Raw genomic sequence first — 8093 nt, 5'->3', positions numbered from 1 at the left:
ACAACAAGAAAGCCTGCACTACATAACATCCTTGGCAAAATATTCCATGAGAAGGAAAAGAACAACAATAAAAAATTTAAAAAGGGAGGTATTGATCTAAAGGAAAAAACCTATCAAAGAGAAATCAAGTCCAGTTAAATACCAAAAAATCATCAAAAGTAACTGGGAATACAAATCATATCTCAATAATAACCCTGAATGTTAATTTCCAAAACTCAGCAAACAAAAGACTAGCAGATTGGATTTTTTAAAAAAGACCCCAAAACATTCTGCCTCCAAGAGACTCATTTCATAGGAAAAGACATCTACAGACTGAAAGTGTCAGGTTGGAAAAAAATATCACTCGGGCTGTGGCTGGGGCTCAGATGTAGAGTGCTCACCTACTACTACTTTAACACACCTCTTTTACCACTGGATAGATCTTCCAAACAGAAGCCAAATAGAAACTATAGAACTCAATAATACAATCAATAACTTAGATTTAACTGACATACATAGACTATTTCATCCTTCAACAGGCAAAGACACTTTATTCTCAGCAGCAAATGGATCCCTCTCTAAAATAGACCATATATTATGCCAAAAAGCAACTCTAAGCAAATACAGAAAAGTAGAGATACTACCCTGCATTCTATCAGATCATAATGGAATAAAATTACAAATCAATGATAAAAATAGAAGCTACTCTAACACCTGGAGACTAAATAATATGCTAGTGAATGAACAATGGGTTGCAGAAAACATCAAAGAGGAGATTTAAAAATTTTTAGACGTGAATGAGAACACAGATACAACATATCAAAATCTCTAAAACACTATGAAAGCAGTACTAAGAGGAAAGTTCATTGCATGGAGTTCATCCCTTAAAAAAGAAAAAGTCAAATAAATGGCATAAAATTACATCTCAAAGCCCTAGGGGAAAAAATGAATCAACACCAAAAACAATAAAGGACAAAAAATAATTAAAATCAGAGCTGAAATCAATGAAATTGAAACAAAAGAAGCAATTTAAACATTTACAAAATGACTGGGAATGGTACCAACAATTTGACCCAGCTATCCCACTCCTCAGTCTATACCCAAAGGACATAAAAACAGCATACTACAGGGACACAGCCACAATGTTTTTAGCAGCACAATGCACAATAGTAAACTGTGGAGTCAACCTAGATGCCCTTCAATAGATGAATGGATTAAAAAAATGTGGCGGAGCTGGAGATGTGGCTCAGTGGTAGCACGCTCGCCTGGCATGCATGCGGCCCAGGTTCGATCCTCAGCACCACATACAAAGATGTTGTGTCTGCCGATAACTAAAAAGTAAAATATTAAAATTCTCTCTCTCTCTCTCTCTCTCTCTCTCTCTCCCCCCCCCCATAAAAAATATTGTGGCATTTGTATACAATAGAATATTACTCACCAATAAAAGAGAATAAAATCAAGGCATTTGCAGGCAAATGAATGGCATTGGAGAAGATGATGCTAAGTGAAGTTAGCCAATCCCCAAAAAACAATTGCTGAATGTTTTCTCTGATGTAAGCAGGCTGACTATACTGAGGTAGGGAGGGGGAGCATGGGAGGAATAGATGAATTATATTTAGGTCAGTGGGGTTGGAATGAAAACGAGGGGGCAGGGGGTTAGCAAGGATGGTGGAATGTGATGGACATCATTATCCAAAGTACATGTATGAAGACAAAAATTGGTGTCAACCTACTTTATATAGAGAGATACAAAAAATTGTGCTGTACATGTGTAGTAAGAATTGTAATGGATTCCGCTGCCATTTAAGTTTTGAAAAATTTTTAATTTTCAAAATGAAAAGTTGGGTCTTTGAAAAAATAAATACATTTGACAAACCCTTATCCATGCTAATGTTAAGAAGCAGAGAAAACTCCAATTACTAAAATCCATGATGAAAAAAGAAATATCACCATGAACACTGGAGAAATACAGAAGATAATTAGAAATTATTTTCAAAATTTGTACTCCAATAAAACAGAAAATATTGAAGACATCAACAAATGTCTAGAATCATGTAACTTACCTAAACTGATTGAGGATAATATACACAAGTTAAACAGATAATTTTCAAGCAATGAAATAGAAGACAACATCAAAAACCTAACAACCAAAAAGAAAAAAAAAAAAAGCCCAGGACCCAATGCATACAAGACCTTCAAAGAACAACTGACTCCTCAAATTATTCCATGAAATAGAAAAAGAGGGAACATTTTCAAACTCATTCTATGAGGCCAATATCACCTTGATTCTAAAATTAGACAAAGTCACATCAAAGAAAGAAAACTTCAGACCAACCTCTCATAAAAAACAGATGCAAAAATTCTGAATAAAATTATGAGAAATCAAATACAAAAACATATCAAAAAGATGGTGCACCATGATCAAGTGGGATTCACCCCAGGGATGCAAGGTTGGTTCAACATATTTAAATCAATAAATGTAATTAATCACAACAGTAGATTTAAAGATAAGAATCATATGATCATCTCAATAGATGCAGAAAAGCATTTGACAAAATACAGCACCCATTCATATTCAAAACACTAGAAAACTAAGGATAACAGCAACATATCTCGACATTGTAAAGGCTATCCATTCTAAGCCAGGCCAACATCATTCTAAATGGAGAAAAACTGAAGGCATTTTGTCTAAAATCTGGAGGAACACAGGGATGCCCTCTTTCTCCACTTGTATTCAACATAGTTCTTGAAACACTGGCCAGAACAATTAGACAAATGAAAGACATTAAAGAAATAAGTATAGGAAAATAAGAACTTAAACTAGCACTATTTGCTAATGATATGATTCTGTACCTAGAAGACCCAAAATATTCCACTAGAAAACTTCTAGAACTAGAATTCTTCAAAGTGACAGGATATAAAATCAACACCCATAAATCAAAGGCATTTCTGTGTATCACTGACAAATCCTCTGAGAGGGATATGAGAAAAACTACCCCATTCCCAATATCCTAAAAAAAAGATACTTGGTTATCAACAAGAGATGTGAAGGGTCTATACATTGAAAACTATGGAACACTAAAGAGCAATCAAAGACCTTAGAAGATGGAAAGATTTAATTTAATCTTGAATAGGCAGAACTAATATTCTGAAAATGACCACACTACCAAAAGCACTCTACAGATTTAATGCAATTCTGATCAAAATCCCTATGGCATTCTTCATAGAAATAGAAAAAGCAATCATGAAATTCATCTGGAGGGAGGTTGCTGAAGATCCCAGGCTGCTCGGCCACAGGCCACCTCCAGTGCCCCTGGATGTAGCTGGGGGACCATGGCCCCCAGCAGAGCCTACCCACCCGGCTGTACATTTCCTAGGGGCTGGCTGGTGGGCGGGGATTCGGCCTGGTGTGTACTCTGGCAGCCCCAGCCCAGGCCTGAGAAAGGGACAGCCCCGAAGTAGCCCGCTTTGAGGTCCCCAGCATCCCCCGATCTCCCCCGCTGGAGCGGCATGGGCCTCCCACTGCGCACCACCTCTGAGGCGGCCTCCAAATCCGAAGCCCCGGTGCGGGTGGGCTGCTTGTCCCCAGCTGTCCCATGGCACCCAGCATCCCTGTGTTTGCCATCACAGGGAGATCTCTGCCCCCTGGGGCTGAGAGACCCCAGCCTTTTCCCAAGCTGAAGCTGCAGGGTACTGAGGTACCAGCCAGATGTCTTCCCACAAAGGATCTGTGGTGGCACAGGGCAACGGGGCCCTGCCAATAACAGGGAAACTGACTGGGTGGAACTGGCTGAACTGGAACCCCTGCTAAAAGAGAAGGGCAAGCGGGTAATTGCAAACCCAAACAAGGCTGAAGAACAACAAACATGCCCAGTGCCCCAGGAGGACGGGGAAGAGGTACGGGTACTGACACTTCCCCTGCAGGCCCACCTTGCCATGGAGAAGATGGAGGAGTTCATATATAAGGTCTGGGAGGGGCATTGGAGGGTCATCCCATATGATGTACTTCCTGGCTGGCTGAAGGACAATGACTATCTGCTACATGGCCACAGACCACCCATGCCCTCCTTTTGTGCTTGCTTCAAGAGCATCTTCTGCATCCACACAGAAACTGGCAACATCTGGACCCATCTGCTTGGTTTCCTACTATTTCTCTTTTTGGGAATCTTGACCATGCTTAGACCAAATATGTACTTCATGGCCCCTCTTCAGGAGAAGATGATTTTGGACATGTTGTTTTTGGGTGCAGTGCTCTGCCTCAGCTTCTCCTGGCTCTTCCACACCATCTATTGTCATTCAGAGAAAGTCTCCCAGACTTTTTCCAAACTGGACTATTCAGTGATTGCTCCACTGATTATGGGGAGCTTTGTCCCCTGGCTCTATTACTCCTTCTACTGCTCCCCACAGCCTCGGCTCCTCTACCTCTCCATCATCTGTGTCACTCCCAAGCACTGGCAAACAAGAGCAGGAGTGTTCCTGGGACTTGGCTTGAGTGGTGTTGTGCCCACCATGCAATTTACTATCGCTAAGGGCTTGGTCAAGGCCACCGCAGTGGGCCAGATGGGCTGGTTCTTCCTCATGGCTGTGATGTACATCACCTGAGCTGGCCTTTATGCTGTTTGGATTCCTGAGCACTTCTTTCTGGGAAAGTTTGACATAGGTTCCAGTCCCATCAGATTTTCCATGTCCTGGTGGTGGCTGCAGCCTTTGTCTACTTCTATAGGGTCTCCAATCTTCAGCAATTCTGTTATGGCCTGGAAGGTGGCTGTACTGATGACTGCCTTATCTGAGCCTCCCCACCTTGAGGTGGAGGAGGAACTTCCCAAGTGCTTTTAAAAATAACTTCTTTACTAAAGAGAGAGGAAGAATCTAAGTTGTCTGTTTCTAGAAGAAACCTCTTAGTGAATTCAGTACCAGTTAAGCTTCAGCTCACTTTCACAGCCACTGGGCAATAAACTTTCCACTCCCCTTCCCCTAGCTGGGGAGGGTGGGGATGGCTAACATAGTCATCCCCTTCCTTGGCAGTCACCCTCCTCGGCAAGACAAGTACCATTCCCTCACAGAGACAGTACTTTGAAGCTCATTTTGAGATCTTACTTCCTCCTTCAACAATTTTGGGAAAAAATTATGGACTGGGACTCTTCAGAAATTGTTTTCTTCTTTTTTCCTGAAAGAAAATTTTCCTCTCTTACCCACTGTCATTACTTCGTAACCTGGCTTATAACAGGCTATCGATTTTGTAGCACACTTTTCAAAAACATTTATAACCTGGACCCATCTTTCTAGGGCCTAGATCTGCTTACATAGCAGGAAGAATAAGACAGCAAATTTTACATAGCCTGGCTAATCATGGAAGTGTGTCCAGGCTTCAGATAACTTGAATTTTAATTTTTTTTCCTTGGCAGAGTAATTTAAAATTAAACTGGGGAAAGATATCTAATATTTAATACTAAGCCTTAAAAAGAAACCTGCTATCATTGCTATGTATCTTGATGCAAAGATTAAGATGATAATAAAAAAGTACAGGAGAAAAAAAAAGAAATTCATCAGGAAAAATAAGATGAATATAGAGGAAAAAAAAATATATATATATATGAATATAGAGATGATGAGCATCTCTATATTCAGAATATAGAACCAGAAAAGCTAAAGCAGGAAGAGGGAGGCAGGTAGCATCACTATATCAGACTTTAAACTATACTACAGAGCAAGAGTAACAAAAACCTCATGTACTGGCATCAAAACAGGCTGGTAGACGAACAGTGTAGTATAGAGGACACAGAGACCAACCCAAAAACTACAATTATCTTATATTAGACAAAGGTGCTAAAAATATGCACCGGAGAAAAGAGAGCATCTTCAACCAATGGTGCTGGGAAAACTGGAAATCCGTATGCAGCAAAATAAAATTGAATCCCTCTCCCTCACCATGCACAAAAGTTAACTCAAAATGGATCAGGGGTTTAATAATTAAACCAGAGACTCTCTAAATAGAAGAAAGAGTAGGCCCTAATCTCCATCATGTGGGATTATGCCACAATTTCCTTAATAAGACTCCTATAGCACAAGAATTAAAACCAAGAATCAACAGATGTCATGGAATCAAACTAAAAAGTTTTTTAAAGAGAAAGGAGAGAGAGAGAGAGAGAGAGAGAGAGAGAGAGAGAGAGAGAGAGAGAGAGAATTTTTTTAATATTTATTTTTTAGTTTTTGGTGGACACAACATCTTTGTTTGTATGTGGTGCAAACCCGGGCCGTACGCATGCCAGGCGAGCATGCTACCGCTTGAGCCACATCCCCAGCCCCCTAAAAAATTTTTTAACAAAAAAGATAATAGAATAGAGAGCCTACATCCTGGGAGCAAATTTTTACCCCTCATATATCAGATAGAGCACTAATCTCTAGGGTATATAAAGAACCAAAATCTTAACACCAAAAAAAAAAAAAAAAACAATTAACCCAATCAATAAATTGGCCAAGGACCTGAACAGACACTTCCCAGAACAGGATATACAATCAATCAACAAATATATGAAAAAATGCTCATCATCTCTAGCAATTAGAGAAATGCAAATCAAAACTAAGATATCATCTCAAGCCAGTTGGAATGGCAGCTATTATGCATACAAACAAATATAAGTGTTGGCGGGGATGTGGGGGAAAAGGTACACTCATACACCGCTGATGGGACTACAAATTGGTGCAGCCAATTTGGAAAGCAGTATGAAGATTCCTTGGAAATCTGGAAATGGAACCACCATTTGACCCAGCTATTTCTTTCCTTGGACTATAGTCAAAGGACTTAAAAAATGCATACTACAGGGACACAGCCACATCAATGTTTATAGCAGCAGAATTCACAATAGCTAAACTGTGGAGCCAACTTAGATGTCCGTCAGAGGATGGCTGGATAAAAAATATATATGTGGTATATATCCACAATGGAATATTACTCAGCACTAAAAGAGAATAAAATCATGGCATTTGTCAGTAAATGGATGGAGTTGGAGAGTATTATGTTAAGTGAAGTTAGCCAATCCCCCCCAAAAATGCCAAATATTATCTCTGATATAGGGGTGATGACTCAAATTGGAGGAGCGAGGGAGAGCATGGGAGGATTAGATTAACTCTAGATAGGTAAGAGGGGTGGGAGGAAGGGGACAGGGGATTAGCAAGGATGGTGGCATGTGATGGTTATCATTATACAATGACATAATAAACATCATTATTCAAAAGACATGTATGAAGACTTGCATTGGGTGTCAGCATACCTTATATACAAAGAGAGGTGAAAAATTGTGATTTATATGTGTATTAAGAATTGTAATGCAGAAAGAAATGAGTACATGTATAATGGCATAAACTGACGTGAACATACTTTATGTACAGAGATATGAAAAATTGTGCTCTATATGTGTAAAAAGGATTGAAATGCATTTCACTGTTATTGTGTGTTTAAAAAATAATAGAAACTATATATATAATTTAAATCATGACCTAAAAAAATCCTAAGAAAACGAAGAAAGAAATAGTGAGATAGGATGCATATGGTGCTACACACCTGATATATCCACTGGTCTGGAGGCTGAGTCAGGGGGATTACAACTGTGAAGCTGACCCCAAAAACTTAGTGAAACCCTGCCTATTTTTTTAAAAAGGCAATAGTAATTTTTAAAAAATGAAGAAGAAAATTTAATAATTTAAAAACTTAAAGTAAACATTTAAAAAGGGCTGAGAATATAGTTCAGTAATAGGACATCCTGAAAATTCCATCAAGAAATATCCATTTCTGGCAATCAGCCACATTTTGTTTGCCATGTTGCATACAGTTTGACAAATACTATGAAGCACAATGTCAGTTTTATATCAATGTCACATAAATGTCACATTTCACATATAATCATACTTAAAAGGACACCTGCAGAATTTGAAAAACGCAAATAAAATCAGCACATAAAAGACTGAATTACACACCCTGGGTATAGATGATAGGACTCCTCAGTATAAAGAGAACAGCTTCCCTCGGGTTCATCTATGATAACACCAAAACAAAATTTCACCATGATTTCCTTTTCACTGAAGAAGGGACCAAAGCAAACAGTTTGAAAATTCTC

At 39.1% G+C, this 8093-nt stretch overlaps 1 pseudogene across 1 annotated transcript; it reads left to right on the top strand.

The window, feature by feature from the left end:
* Positions 1-3500: 3500 nt before the first annotated feature.
* On the top strand, positions 3501-4769 carry LOC308640508 (adiponectin receptor protein 1-like; annotated as a pseudogene). Its single transcript has one exon. The product of its transcript is annotated as an adiponectin receptor protein 1-like (transcript).
* The last annotated feature ends 3324 nt before the right edge of the window (positions 4770-8093 follow it).

The sequence above is a fragment of the Spermophilus citellus genome, assembly GCF_964194105.1.
Source record: "Spermophilus citellus genome assembly, contig: SCAFFOLD_223, whole genome shotgun sequence".
Lineage (NCBI taxonomy): Eukaryota > Metazoa > Chordata > Mammalia > Rodentia > Sciuridae > Spermophilus > Spermophilus citellus.
The sequence above is the reverse complement of the archived record's forward strand: the minus strand, read 5'-3'. Positions and strand labels throughout refer to the sequence as shown.